Source organism: Euleptes europaea, chromosome 13 (genome assembly GCF_029931775.1).
Source record: "Euleptes europaea isolate rEulEur1 chromosome 13, rEulEur1.hap1, whole genome shotgun sequence".
Classification (NCBI taxonomy): Eukaryota; Metazoa; Chordata; class Lepidosauria; order Squamata; family Sphaerodactylidae; genus Euleptes; species Euleptes europaea.
In genome coordinates this window covers 42036959-42052625 of record NC_079324.1, presented here as the reverse complement: position 1 = coordinate 42052625, position 15667 = coordinate 42036959, and the positions used below count along the sequence as shown (strand labels likewise).

Genomic DNA, 15667 nt, shown 5'->3' with positions numbered 1-15667 from the left:
TACAGTGCAATCCTTTTGTCTTTTTTTTTGGCCATCAATTCACAGCTGACTTATAGTGACCCCATGGGGGTTTTAAGGCAATATACTTTCAGAGGTGTTTTGCCATTGCATACCTTTGTGGTGTAGTGGTTAAGAGCGGTGGATTCTGATCTGGAGAACCGGGTTTGATTCCCCACTCCTCCGTGTGAGTAGCGGAGGCTAATCTGGTGAACTGGATTTGTTTCCCCACTGCTACACATGAAGCCAGCTGGGTGACCTTGGGCCTGTCACACTCTCTCAGCCCCACCCACCTCACAGGATGTCTGTTGTGGGGAGGGGAAGGGAAGATGATTGTAAGCCAGTTTGAGTCTCCCTTAAATGGTAGAGAAAGTCACCATATAAAAACCAATTCTTCTTCATGTCATGACCCTGGTATTCCTTGGAGGTCTCCCATCCAAATACTAGCCAGGGCCAACCCTGCGCAGAAAAACTTTCTTGAATAGTTGAGTTTTGCATAGTTTCAATAAGGCCAGGAGAGTGGGAGCTTTCCTGACCACCTCGGGGAGATCTCAAAAGAACTGGCAGACTGTTTAGAAACAACTCAATTTCCATACACTGAAAATCACCTGTTAAATGACAGGTAGTGAAAAGGTGTTCAGGCATTATTATTATTTTTGAGACAGTTCAGTCTGCTGAGTCAAAACATTGCAGTAATTGGTTGAGGTGGGAAAATTCACCTTCCCCATTAATACTGGGCCTAGATGTTCCCCTGTACAGGCCCCATTAAAATGAACAGGAGCTATGCAACAGCTATGCAAACTAACAGGAGCTATATCATGTTTGTATGCCATTCCTATTTATTTAAATAGGACCTCTGCAGGAGAACTTTCCAGTGATCTTTGCCCTGTGTTAATTAGATGCAAGGTGCCATGTGTATCTGAACCCAACGAGCCTCACATGTGGAAGCATCTTGAGTCTTCCCATCTCCCAGTCCAGCCCCACCCACATCTAGTCTGCAGAGCCCTCCCTCTGGCACAGTTATACTAACCTGAGCTGCTGCTCTGAGCTAATTCCCTGGTTGGTTTTCCTGCACCAGCAAAATGCCATGAGATGCAGCATCCTGCTAGTGCAAGGTATTTTGCCTCTTACTTCTGGACTATATTTCTTGATGAAACATTCGTTCTACCTCAGAAGGCAGTGAATGAACATATTATGTAATATATTGTGTCTTGATTATTCTGCTCTCTCTCTCTCTTTTTTTTTTGCTCTGCCAGATGGCAAAGAATCCATCTTAGCAGCTTAGTAATGTTAGATTCCCCCCCCCCTCTCTTCTTGCCTGGGTTTGATTGCTGGGCTCCTCCAGAGCAGCAAGCTCTTTTCTATTCTGATGGTAACATGCAGCCTCTCGCGTTACCCTCTGATCCCAAGATTAATCAATGTCTACAATAGGAGAGAAGCGAAGCTCTTTTAAAGCAGTAGTCAGAAGGCATGTTTTTCGAGTTCTCAGAATGCTCTGAGTTCCTGGCCTACTTGGAGGGTCTTTCCACCCTCTATTTCCATGCCTTTCTCTTTTCACACAGCAACTATCTGGGGCTTGTTGTTAAATCACTTTATTTCCATTCTTGATGAGGAAGAAATGCTCTGCATGTTCTCCAAAGCACTCTTTTACGTAGGTCAGTTTTTAAATTAATTTGTTCCCTTCAGTTAGGAAAAAGCAATCCGCAAAGCACTTCATCCTTGTATTGATTTTAAAGCAATAATTCCCATTCTTGGTAAAGGCATCCTCTAGGTGCTAGGACTGTGGGTTTTAAAATTGAGAAACCTAGTTCAGAAGTCTCTTAAAAAATCCCATTCACAGGAAGGTTTCAATACCTTTTCAAAAAGTGTCTGGAGCTGGAGTTCCAATTAAGGAATTTTAGTTGAATAGCCATCAGTCCTTTAACTGATGAAATATATGTGCATAACACCGAACACCTGCTATTATTGCCAATGGAAAATAGTGTAAAATATTTCACCTCATAAACAAAATCTATTCCTCATTATAATTAAACATTTTTCTTTTCCCATTGCTGAACAGGAAAAAGTCTAGCAAATTAAAGTATGTGTTTATAATTTGTAGTCCACTGATTAAAATTGATCTCCCCAAAAAATTAATCAACTAAACCTTTAGTTGGATAAAGCTTTAATTGATTAATGTACCAATTAACCCAGTTAAAGTTTGTGGCCCTTCTTACTGAAGCATGACTCCCAGGAAACACTGATACCCAATGGATGTCCAGCCCTTGCTATTTCCATCAACTCAAAGACGATGCCTCAGCGATCTCCTTTCCGTTAATAAGGCAGCTACTTCCAAGTCTGCAGCGCTTGGTCGACTGAGGCAGCAAACCTGCCTGTTGGTAGTCTCACCTGCACAATTTGCAGAAATACTGTTGATAGCTCCAGGCTCTTAAGCAGTTCAGGACCACGGGAAAACTCCAGCTAGGATGGCTTTTTCAATGTTGCACTGGCTAGGAACATAATGGAAAAGAAACTTTTCCAAATTAATTTTGACATTGACCACAACAGTCTTCACTGAAACTCACAGCCATGGCCACTAGCTTTGAAGGCCTTCAAAGGGATTAGACAGATCATCCAGGAGGATACACTTATTTGTTGGCTATTGTGTGAAAAGTGCCGTCAAGTCACAGGTAACTTATGATGACCCCAACAAAGGGCTTTCAAGGCAAGTGGGAAGCAGAGGTGGTTTGCCATTGCCTTCCTCTTCACAGCCTTCCTTGGAGGTTTCCCTTCCAAGTATTGATCCTGCTTAGCTTCCGAAATCTGATGAGATTAGGGTATACCATGCTGCCTTCCCTCCCATTAATGGCTATTAGCCATGATAATAAAATGGAACCTCCATAGTCGGAGGCAGTGTCTAGTGCTAGAAACAAGGAGTGTCTACTGCTTTCTGATCTTTCTTGCTGAATAGCACAGGAATGATGGGACAGTGACGGTGCAGTCGCAAACACCCTTTTTCCATTATTTGTAACCAGAGAAAGTATTTTGTCCAGGGGCATTCAATCCATCCAGGTCTTACCTGGTGAGAGGAGAAAGACTTCACCTGTTTCAGGATCCTGTCGCTTCCTTTAATTTCAGTCCCCGCTTCAGTTGCCCTGTGAGCACCTCCCAAGAAGTGTCTGCCCCCAGTTTGACCCTCTGGGTTACTATAGAATCAAATGAAAACTAGACATTTGTGAAACTAAGCCAACTGAGATATCAGCCGGCATGTAGGCCAATGAGAAACATGAGAGAGATGGAGAAGGATGAAGTGTGACCTTTGGTGGCTGATCTCAGATTTCTAGGTGGACATTTTCCTTACTTGCTCTTACTAGGGAGCATCTGATTACAGTGTAATACCAGTTCCTCAAACTCCTGGGGGAGGGTTAACCCAAGATTCATTACACTGCATAACGTTAGCTGATAAGTGATGGTGCATTCACGTGTGAGCTTCTTGCGCTTTATAATGGATCTGCTTGCTCAGCGGAGAGTCTACAATTATAGTCACTTGCTAGTGGGAAACAGCTAGATCTGGGCTGAGCTGTCCAACCACATGGGGCCCACAAAACTGCCCTACCTGAGGTGGGAAATCCAAATGGCGCCAGCTCCCACTAACAAGGAATTAACAGGGAGCCCAGTCCACCAGACAATGCTCTTGGTCAGCTCAAACTAAAATGAGCAGGAGCTGGGCCAGTGCCTGACCCCATTTCTGGTGCAGGAGATATTTGGAGTGGATTGTGCTGCATAGGACACATGAACACACATGAACTGCTGTATACTGAACCAGACCCTTGGTCCATCAAAGTCTGTATTGTCTACTCAGACAGGCAGCGGCTTTCCAGGGTCTCAGGCAGAGGTCTTTCACATCACCCACTTGCCTGGTCCCTTTAACTGGAGATGCCGGGGATTGAACCTGGGACCGGCTGCATGCCAAGCAGAGGCTCTACCACTGAGCCACGGCCCCTCCCCTCTCTCTGCCTTCCATGCACACTTAGGTACCACATGGGCCACTTGTCTGTCCTCCCCGCTCTCCTCATCTCAGACCCACCCCTGGTTTTGTCAGCCGCCCCGAGCTGGCGCCTTGGGAGGCGGAGTGTCGGTCAGAGCACGACAGGGCTTAGAGCCCTTCGCACGTGCCGGATGAAATGCGCAAGCAGCCGCCTTTGGAGCCTGCCGCCCCCGGACCGCCAGGCGATCCCTTCCCCGGGCGCCTCTCCCCTTCCCCGCCATGGCCGGACTTTAGTCCCATCTGCCACGCCCGGGGAAGCCGGCGGACTCCACAGGTGAGGGCGGAGAGCCGGTGGCTGCGGCAAGGGGGGCGGGTGGGGGAGAAAAGAGGGAAACCCTGGAGGCAGGGGAGGTTTCACCTGGGGTTTGCTGCTCTCTAGACGCACATTTGCCCCATCCAAATTCTCAGCACTCAACCATCAGCTCCCGTGCAGAGTTTGGAGAATCGGGATGGGGCAACCGTGCGTCTAGAGAGCAGCAAACCCCAGGCACCAACTCCCCTGGTCATGGACGGCCTTGAAGTTTGTTGCGGCGAAGGAGCCTCTTGTCTCGGCCCGAGGCCGGCTCGGCTTCCCCCTTGGGCTCGGGGAGCCGGCCTCGCGGGACCCAGGGCCGGCCCGGGCACTCACCTCCCCGCTTCTCGCGCGCCCAGCGGAGGCGCTTCTTCCCTCCGCCTGCCGGCAGCCGCTGCGTGCGGGGGGCGGCGGCTGCGGCTGGCTGCGGGCTGTCTGGCCCGCAGTCAGTCCCTCGGCAGCCAGGCCGGCCCTGCGGCGGGCGGGCTGCCCGGCCGGGGAGGGGCGGCGGCGCCTCGCCGGGAGCTGTCACATGGGCCGCGGTGCTGAAAGGCGAGGCGCTCCCCGGCGGAGGTGCCCGGAGCGCCGCCGCCCCGCCTCGCCTCTGGGACTGCCTTCCCCGCGGCGCCCTCGCCTCCGCCTCCTCCGCCTCCTCCCGCCGCCGCCGCCTTAAGAGATGCTCGCCTGAGCGGCCGCGCCGACCATGAGCGCGCAGGGCGGCCGGAGCGACGCCCGCCCTGTCCTGCAGCGGGCGGCGGGGGGCAGCGGGCGACGGGGCTCGGAGCGGGACCCCGGGCGGGAGGCGAGAGGCGGCCCCGAGCCCGCCCCGCCCGAGCTCAGCTCGCGGAGGCCCCTGTGCCAGCCGGGCGGCGGGCTGCCCAGGCGGGGCAGCGGCGGCAGGGCGACCTCCCGCTCGCTCGGGCAGCACGAGTCGTCGTCGTCGCCGCGCGCGGAGGCGGAGTCCGGCGCCGGCCGAAGGGCCAGCGGAGAGTCCCTCCAGCTCCCCGAAGGCGCGTCCCGCAAGGGCGGCGAGAGGAGCCCCGCCACCAAGGCCGACGGCGGCCGCCGACGGGGGGAAGCCGACCCGCTCTTCCACCAGCTCCGCCCCATCCTCAGCTCGGTCTTCGGGCAGGTAAGGGCGCCGCCTCCCCGGCCCGCTCGCTCGCTCGCATCGCCCTCGGGGAGGAGCGGGGCAGTCGGAAAACTCTGCTCTGGAAATGCGCTGCTTCCCGGGCTGCCCGGCAGAAAACGTCGGCGGGACCTGAGCCGTTGGGGCACGGCAGGTTTCGCCTGGGATTGGCCGCTCTCTGGATGCGCCTTTCCCCCATCCGGATTCTCCAAACTCGGCCTGGGGGCTTCTCTGATGGGGGAAAGGCGCACCCAAAAGAGTGGCCAATCCAAGGCGAAACCTCCCCTGCAAAGACGGCCCCGCTGGGGGTGCAAAAGTCGCAGGAGCGGCAGGGGTGGTGGGGGGAGCCGCCGGGACTAGCTGGTAGGCGGTGAGCGGGTCCCGGGGAGTCCGGCAGAACGGAGCGCGGCTCCTGCTCCAGGAGGGCTGCGGCAGGAGGCGTGAAGCAGCCGGGGCTCGGGGCATTCTCTCTCGGGAAGTGCTCTTGGGCAAGGGGCTCCCCCGCCGTGGGAGCGGACCGCGACCCCTCTTCATTCGGCCCGAAGGAAAGCGACGCGGTTTGGATTTTCTATCCCTGGACATCCAGGGCTATTTATGCCTGGGAGGTTTTGCCTTGGATTTGCCGCTCTCTAGATGCCCGTTTTCCCCATCCAAATTCTCAAAACTCTGCGTGGGGGCTTATTTTTGAGTGTTGAGACTTTGGATGGGGCAAAGGTGCATCTACACAGCGGCAACCCCTCCAATGCATAAAAAGCCCAGGGTGGCCCTGAGGCTCGGGTTGGGAGGAACGAGAAGGAAAGCTGTTTTTGAGACGGCGGGTGACTGTCGAGCCCCGCTCCTTCCCGTCTTCGCGGGAGCTGAGAAGGCAACTGGATTCCAAGAGAGGGATTGGGATCCCCCTGCCCCACGTGTTGACTGGCGTGTAACACTGGACCGAGCAAAGCAAAAAGAGCTCTTCAACTTTAATCCACCCCGCCCCCGAACGGCATTCACACGTGCGCACCATTGAGGTGCCACAAGCTCATAGGCACATTTAGTGTCATATATGAAAGTGCCTCTCGCCAGTGTGCAGTTAGAATTGGGGGGGGGCAGGTTTCATATTTCGGTGCCAGGGGCAACAGATGGCGCACTCCCCAACACCCACACACGAATGCTTTGGTAAACATGGGACAAAATCCAGCCGGATTCCCCCCCGCCCCCCGGTGCAAACCCCGTCCCAAGAAACGAGCTGCGCCAGCATGCCGGCGTGCTCTTGCCGTCCGCTTCGACGGGGCTCCCGCGGGAGAGTTTCTCCCGCTGGGTTGCGCTCCCAGTCGCGTGGGCACTTGCTTCTTTCCCTTTGGGACCCCTACCATCCGCCGCCGGACTGAATGCCAGAGAGGCCCGCTGCAAGCATGCAAGTCGCATCCAAAACGACTTTTATGGTGGTGTTTCCTGGAGGAAAGAACAAAGCCCAGGACCAGATTGGGGCGGGGGGTGGGGATGCCCGCAGACTTCGGTGTCTGCCGTATTTGCTCACTTCGGCTCCCGGTCCGCTTCTGCGCAGTCGCTCTCCCAATGCTCTGATGCTCGTAGCTGCCAGAGACTGTGGCATGGTGTGCGCGCCGCTGCGTGCGGGAGCAAAATCCTTCTGTCCCAGTTCTGCAGCCTTCAGACAGTCGGGATGCCCAGCAGGGCCCGATGCGGCGAACTGTGGTTTGCTCTTCCTGGCACCGTGGGATGCAGGTTTTTCAAAGCTCCTGCGCCTGGAAGCCAGAAAGGACTATTTGTTCAGTGCCAAGGGAAAGCCTGCTTGCGGTTTTCTCTGTGTAGGCTGCATAGGGGCGGCGTTGGAAGAGCGAGGTCTCCAGAAGGGCCAGGGCATGCACGAGAGGGGTGCCTCTTGTAAAGGGTCCCCCTTCCCTGGTGTTTTAGAAGGCTCCGGAAAGGACCGTGATTTGCCCCTTCTGTTCAAGAGCCACCTGCTGGCATTACATGGGACGCTGGAAGGTAGGTTTCCTCCCACGGTATGGAGACGCAAGGGGACTTAGTGCTGGCCCAGGGGACTTTGGTGAAAGGGATAATCCACCCTGCACTGCTGCCACCCGCCCTCTATCTCAGGTGATAACCCTTCCCTGGGGGAGTTTTTGATGAGGGAACCTAGCTCTAGGGAGTCCCTCACTGGATCCCAGCTCCTACCACAAGTATCATGAGAACAAAGGGGAAGAGGATTGTTGCCGCAGGGAAATGCTTCCTTGCTTTAGCCTATAATGGAATCTATTCAACATGAATAACTTGTCCAGCACCCTGTAGGAACAGAGCTGTGTGTGTGGGTGGGCTTATGAAGACTAGCAGGAGGACTTAAAATAGAGGGGAATCAGGAAGTGGGATTTGTGGATTTCATTAAGGGCCCCCAACCTTTTCAAGCTCTGAAGACTTAATAAAGGAACAACTTGGTCTGGAGACCAAGTCCTATGAGGTAAGGTTGAAGGAGCTGGGTATGTTTAGCCTGAAGAGGAGTAGGCTGAGAGGGGACATGATAACCATCTTCAAGTACTTGAAGGGCTGTCATATAGAGGATGGTGCCAAGCTGTTTGCTGTTGCCCATGAAGGGCAGACCAGAACCAACAGGTTGAAATTAAATCAAAAGAGTTTCCATCTAGACATTAGGAATAATTTTCTAACAGTTAGAGCAGTTCCTCAGTGGAACAGGCTTCCTCGGGAGGTGGTAAGTGCTCCTTCCCTGGAGGTTTTTAAGCAGAGGTTAGATGGCCATCTGTCAGCAATGCTGATTCTTTGACCTTAGGTAGTCCATGAGAGGGAGGGCATCTTGGCCATCTTCTGGGCATGGAGTAGGGGTCACTGGGTGTGTGGGGGGGAGGTAGTTGTGAAATTCCTGCATTGTGCAGGGGGTGGGACTAGATGACCCTGGTTGTCCCTTCCAACTCTATAATTCTATGGTTCCCACTGGTACAACATTTGATACCCAGCATGTTGTCATTGAAAGTTAAGATTCAGAGGGAGCATGAGGGGATGACAGAGACTAGGTGCATTTATCAGAGGGGATCATCAGGCTTGGGCAGAGTCAACAAGGGAAGGAGGTAGGAAACCTCTGGTCATGTGGTACTTTCCTTTGGGAAAAAGTGTCATCCTAAACAGAACTGGGCCCTGCTAAACCCATTGCTTTGAATGGACTTAGAAGACACTGCTTGCCCTGACAGTGTCTCAGATGTGTCTCATCATGCATGCAAATAAAATGTGAGTCAGCATGGCGCAATTAATTAATTGTCAGATTTGGACTGCACTGGGTTCAAATCTTAATTCGGTCAGGAGGCTTATAGTGTGGTGGTGGACTCGGTCACTGCCTGCCAGTATCATTGATGCTGCCCCCTTAGAGGAAGGTTGTGATATAAGAGTGATGGAGGCTTGGGACCGTTCCTACAGATGCTGTCCAAATGGACATTTGTCTGAGGCTCGGTAGCAGTGGAATTTGACAAGATTCCCTTACGAATCCCTTAGCAGAATTCCCTTCTGCTAAGCAGACAGGAATTGCAGGTTGAGCCATTACTGGAAACCAAAAATAGCTGGACCAGTGGTGAGGGCAGCATCTCTTTCTCCTCATTCATTTTAAAGGACTCACACAGTCGCAACAGGCTCTGCAGTGATACCTTTGCAAGGGTGGGCTGGACTCCAGCCTGGGCTGTGTACACAAGCACAGCAGCAAGAGGTGCTAGAATGGATTGTACCACTGCAAATTACAGGTAGGGAGCTGCCACAGTAGAATGGTCTCCTGTATGGGGGGGAACTCCCATTAAAATAGAAAACAAGCACATCAAGGAAGAGAAGATTCTTGCTCAGCACCTTGTCTGCTGTGCTGGTTTTCTGTTCACAGCGAGTTTTTGTTTTCCCTGCAGAAGGGCAATAAAAAAATCTGACTTTCCCCCCTCAAAATCTGTAGCCTGAAGTGATACATTCCTTTCTGCCATCCCTGCATTCTACCACCTCATTCTGCTGCAGATGTCAACCAGGCCTTTGGTGGCTTTTTTAAAAAGGTTAGATACATTCCTACAAGACCAGTTGACTTCTTTTAGCCATGGCAGCTCAATGGAACCTCCATTGTTCAGAGGCAGTACGGCTCTGCTTACCAGATGAAGGAAGGCAAGGGATGGGATGGCTGTGGCTTTTCTGCCTTACTTGTGAACTTTCCAGAAGCACTTCATTTATCACTTTTGGAAACAATCCTTAAGTGCTATACCTACTCTGGCCAGTGGCATAAAAGATTGTCTTACAGTACAATTCTAAGTAGAGTTACACTCTTTTAAGTCCGCTGACTTCAATGGAATTAGAAGGGTATAACTCTACATAGGATTGCACTGTAAGTCTGACAAGTTCAGTTATGCAAGTGGAAACAGGAACAGTCACAAGCATGAGCGGTGACCCTAACATGAGGTGGTAAATTTTGGATGCGCTGAAGGACAGCACAGTGGGTAGAACCCCCGAAGAAGTTCTCCTGAGCAAGTCCCATGGAAAGTAATAGTAAAGTTCCTTCAAAATGTCTGAGCGGCTTCACTTGTCGAGGAGTCCACAAATGCACTTGAAACTTTGCTGCAGAAGAAAATGTTGCTGGCCCCTCCCTCCCATGAATACAAATGAAAAGGACTCCTTAAAAGCACAGGGGAGCTTTGAAAGAGTTTGTCACACTCACCCAATGGAGCAGGCAGACACTGGGATGCAGGAATATAGTATTGCAGGGGTAATGGATAGTTGTAGGATCCCAGAAAATATTGTAGAAACAAGGAGTGCATGATACGGGGGTGGGAGGGGGCATGGAATGGAACCACTTGATGAAGTTGCTGGGATTAGGAGATAGGATGGTTAAAATCTTCCATCAACATGCTCTGGAAATAAGTAGTTCTGGAAAACTACTTGCAGGAGTCAAGGGGAATACTGAGCACCTCCAAGATACCATAATGATAAGGACTGTAGGACTAACTACACTGCAGAAGCTGCTCCACTTGAGTGCCGGCTGGCAAAGCAGATTTTTTTAAAAGTCTCCCAATGGACTAAAGGCTATGGAGGGAAGAGAGCTGTTCTGTTCCGTTGCCAATTTCATTGAGGTCTCTGAGCAGAAGCTTTCGGAATGACTTCCCACAAAATGCTCTTCTGATGTGTCCAGTCTGGAAAAAGCATCCCAGGGCTAGAAGATTTCCCAAGCAGCCAGGTTCACCTAAGGAGAAACATGGCACAGGTGCAATGAGCTCAGAGAGGCACAATCTGGTCAAGAAGCCCCAGCAATGCAGTGACTGTTTAAATAATTGAGTTTGGGGTCCTTTTGGCAAAACCAACCATCTTGGCGCGGCTTGCTTGTTTCCACAGCAGAGTGATATATGGGTAAGCAGATGTGCTGTCATCATGCATGATTGTAAGCTGTGGTCTTGCATTAGGTTAATGACAGGTTAGGACATTGATTTGGTGGAGTAATTGCTTACTGTAAACAGAGAGCATTAGCAGAGTGCTGATTATGGAATCGCATCTCTGGAAGAGACTGAAATGCCAGCGTAGTGTAGTGGTTAAGAGTGGTGGTTTGGAGCGGTGGACTCTGATCTGGAGAACCGGGCTTGATTCCCCACTCCTTCCCATGAACTGTGGAGGCTAATCTGGTGAACTGGATTTGTTTCCCCATGCCTACACACGAAGTCAGCTGGGTGACCTTGGGCAAGTTACAGTTCTATTACGAGCTCAGCCCCACCTACCTCACAGGGTGTCTGTTGTGGGGAGGGGGAGGTGATTGTAAGCCAGTTTGAGTCTTCCTTAAGTGGTAGAGAAAGTTGTCATATAAAAACCAACTCTTCTTCTTCTGAAATGCCATTGTGTTCAATATATAAACTTCACGTTATAGTGGTGATACCTGGAGGCAAAGGGAGGAGACTGCCTCAGGCACTGGAGTCTGGGTGCAACCGAGGGTGGCACAGCAAGGCCCGGGGGGGGGGGTGTTGACACCGTGGTCTCAATCGACAGGGAACTTCTCCTGTGCAAGTTCTTCTGCAGCTCCTGTTAATTTCAGGTAGAGCTTGTACAAGAAGAGAGCCTTCTGGTGTATCAAGCCCTCATGTTTTGGGGACAGAATATGGAGGAAAGGCCTCCCCTACACCACATCTCCCTCCCCCACCAGTTATTAGCTGGCTGCTGCTACCTGGGTGAGGTGTGGGAAGCAGTCTGAGTAGTTTGTCAGCAACTTGGTTATTAAGCAGTGCTACTGGGTTATTAGGTGACACTCAGGTATTCAAACTGAGAGCCAGACCAGAGTTGTCAATGCATTTATTGGTTTACTTATGGAATGTATTGCCTGCTTTTTATAGACTTTCTCAGAGCAGCTAACAAAGATAATTTTCAAAATGAGAATAAAATACTAAATAGCACATTAAACAGAGGAGAAGCAGGTTAGTAAGGAAGTGGGGCTAAGCAGGAGGGTCTTAGTTGACCCCTGACAGCAGCTGGTCTTCTCTTAGCTGGCAGCAGGCACTGTTGAGCCTCCTGGTGTCTTCCATGCCTTGACTACCCAAGTAAAATGTTATCTGGGGCAGAAGTGCAGGCTACCCAACATCCTATTTGTAACTATAGCAGCTAGGATCTCAAGAAGATTTTTGGAGTCTGGTAATGAAGAGGAGGTTGAGGTGCCCTTCCTTCCTTATGCAGACTGAGTGCACACTGCCAGAGCCTCTGATATAGCTGCACACACCAAGGTCCCTTGCTCTGCAAGGCTGGTTCTGAGCGTCAGCATTTGCATGGCTATCATGAAAACAGAGACCCGTAGGCCATTTATGCAGGGTCGATTCTGCTCCTCGCTCAATGCTGATTTTTAAAATCCGACCTTTAAAATGACTATTCACGGTCCCGACACAAGAGGAGAAAGTAAAAAATTCCACACCCCTCACTCACCTGCTCCTTCGTTCCTTCGTTTAGCAATAGTTGTTTGCATAGCTAAGCGTGGCTGGGATTCTGCATGCCTCCTTCAGTGAATGCTTCGATGCGGGGGTGGAGCAAATACAAAAGGTCGTGTTAAAGGGGCTCTTAAGAAATGCGAAGCTGGTATGCGCCGGCTTCGCAGTGACGTCTAGAATAACAGTTCAGCATGAAGAAATAAAAAAAATATGCAGGGCACTTCAGCCTGGAACGTGCTGCTAATTACCAAGCATAAATGGCCACAGAGAGTTTTTGCTGGTTTAGGTTGGGAAATATACATCGCTACAGCCTATGAAGTTGGTAATGGCAGTTTGCCACTGGAGGGATATCTATCTATCTATCTATCTATCTATCTATCTATCTATCTATCTATCTATCTATCTATCTATCTCTGCTCATACAGCTATAGGCTTGAGCAGAAAATAAAGCCTTACTAAGCCTTACTTAGTGTTATTATTTTGGTATTTAATTATTGCCCTTATAAATTTTGCCACAGATAGAGTAACAGAAGCATTTGTATCTAATAGTAGCCAAGTCACCTGCATCTTTGTACTGCCAGATGCCTTGTTGGACATTTCCTAATTTTTAAATAAAGGAGTAATTAAACTGGTCCACTGGTCATTAAATATAGGGCACTCCATGATCATATGTTCAATAGTTGCAACTTTGACATGTGAGCATCTTCATGTTCTATTTGAGTATGGCACTTTTTTGTATCTACCCTCCAAAACCGCCCGAGAAAGGGCATTCATTCTTGCCAAAGTAAAAGCTCTTCTGAGCTTTGGTATTGTCAGGCGATAAAAATACTTTGGCAGTTGCATCAGAAGCAATGTGATATTAATCACCACTCCGCATTGCTTTAGTAACATAGTACAGTGATATGTGAACAGAGTACTGGGGATTGGGAACACGTTTTATTCTTGTGAAAAGGATGTTTACATCTGTCCTGTAGATTCTGCTATAGGTAGGCTCTGGCAATCTCTGGCAAATTAGTCTACCTGTAGCAAACTATTTCTAGTCATTTCTGAAAAGAAGGCTTGCAACCAGGGCTATGTGTTTGCTGCAGTTGTGTGTGTGTGTGTGTGTGTGTGTGTGTGTGTGTGTGAGCCAAAAATCACAAAACATGCTCCTGAGTCCCAAAAGCATCTTAATTTTGATTGTTGAAAACAAGCAAGTTGCTAGGCCCTTTGTCTGTGCAAGTGGATAGGCAAGGTCAAGAGGCCATCATTAACTGCAGCATCATAAAAACAGCCTTTTGAGAGAATTACTTGAAAGTTCCACACTATAACGGAATGCAAAAGCAGTGGTGAAATGTTGGGTTTTCCAGCAGTTTTGATGTATGTGGACATGTGCCCAAGACTTCTATCATCTTCAGTTTTGCTTCATGTCCCAGGATTAGATTACATTAAATCCTGAAAAGGCCCCCGTCACACAAAACTGCCTTACACTGAGCCAGTCTATCAAGGTCAGTATTGTCTACTCTGACTGGCAGCAGGTCTCCGGGATGTCAGGTAGAGGTCTTTCCAGTCATCTACTACATGATCATTTTTTAACCGAAGATACTGGGGACTGAACCTGAGACCTTCTCCATACAAAGCAGATGCTCTACCACTGAAGCACAGCCCCTCCACCCCAATAAATCCTGAGCACACAGAGTCTCCTTTTTGGCTACTTAAACAAGCAGGGTTGCCAACTTCCAGGTGGTGGCTGGAGACCTCCCACTATTACAATTTATCTCCAGGCGACAGAGATCAGTTCCCCTGGAGAAAATGGCCACTTTGGCAATTGGACTCTATGGCATTGAAGTCCCTCCCCTTTTGAAATCTCGCCCTCCTCAGGCTCCCCCCCAAAAAAATCTCCAAGTATTTCCCAACCCCAAGCTGGCAACCCTATTAAAAAAGGTAAAAAAACACAACTGTCTTTTAAATTTATTTCCAGCTGCTTTCTGTTTCAATTGCTGAGTGTGTTAGAACCTGTCCTCTCATAGGGCACCTGTGGAATCTTCTTAGTTTCATCAAGGCAGCTGTAATCATGCGTCCTCCCACGATACCTTAGGACTCAGATATTTTCCCCAAACATTTCCCCATTAGGATGGTGGTGCTCAGAATTTTGGAAGTGGGACCCATTTCTAAACTGATTCTACCTTTTGGGCCTCACTTGCAAAATAACGCCACACTGCTTCCCCCCTCCACAACATAAGACAAAAGAATCTTTCATCATTTAACACTGAACAGATTGATAATGTGTGTTTTTAATTTTTTAATTATTTATTAATATATCACATTATTGAACAACAGGATGTATTTCATGGTCATTTCATACATTATGTGTAAAAATCCAAACCTGTTGTAAGCCTCCAAGAGCCACTTCTTCCAGCTAACCATATTTCACTTTCTCCCTCCTGGTTGGAAGAAAGTTGTGACCCACTTTTCGGTCCTGACCCACAGTTTGAGAATAACTGTATTAGAGAATCAATTGAAGGCTGCATTACCTTTCCCCCCCCCCCAACACCTCCAGAGTGCTGTAAGTTGTGTATGAAAAAGGCATTGCCTTTCCTATTATATGCCAACTTTCTCTACCACTTAAGGGAGAATCATACCAGATTACAATCACCTTCCCTTCCCCTCCTCACAAGAGACACCTTGTGAGGTAGGTGTGGCTGAGCGGGTTCCAAGAGAACTGTGACTAGCCCAAGGTCACCCAGCTGGCCTTATGTGTAGAAGTAGGGAAACCAACCGGGTTCACCACATTAGCGTCTGCCACTCATGTGGAGAAGTGGGGAATCAAACTTGGTTCTCCAGATTAGAGTCCACTGCTCCAAACCACCGCTCTTAACCACTACACCACGCTGGGTCTCTTAGATACCTTTAAGATGCTTCAAGATTCTTTGTCACTACTGCAGTGAACTGAAATTTCTCTTAAAATCAATCACCTCCCTCACATCTCAGCTCTGCTTCTGGCTCTGGACGGGGCTCTTTTGGTGTCACTAAGACACCCTCTGCTGGTAGTCACCAGAATATACCATATTGTAATATCCTGCTATTTCATCTACTTGTGGGGCAGCAGGACAACAAATCTGCTGATGGGAAGTTTGCCCAAAGCATAAGAGACTGACGGAGCTAAGTGAAAGTCAAGAAATGAGCTGAGTGAGACAAGCTCATTAATTTAATCAACTCAAGATTTCCCCAGGACCTTGACAGACAATTCCCAAAGGCCTTTGAGATAATTTGATTATATCTGAGTTTAAATGTGGCATGCTCGTTGATCGGTTTGAATCCCA

The 15667-nt window shown here is 49.7% G+C and overlaps 1 protein-coding gene across 2 annotated transcripts in view; it reads left to right on the top strand.

Annotated features, from left to right (window-relative positions):
* Window positions 1–5349: 5349 nt before the first annotated feature.
* The window catches only part of CABP1 (calcium binding protein 1), a 39364-nt gene continuing 29046 nt past the window's right edge, over window positions 5350–15667 (top strand). For both annotated transcript variants that reach the window (XM_056859650.1, XM_056859649.1), the window contains exon 1: window positions 5350–5448. The gene's annotated coding sequence lies outside the window, so the exon portion shown is untranslated. The remainder of the gene's footprint in view (window positions 5449–15667) is intronic.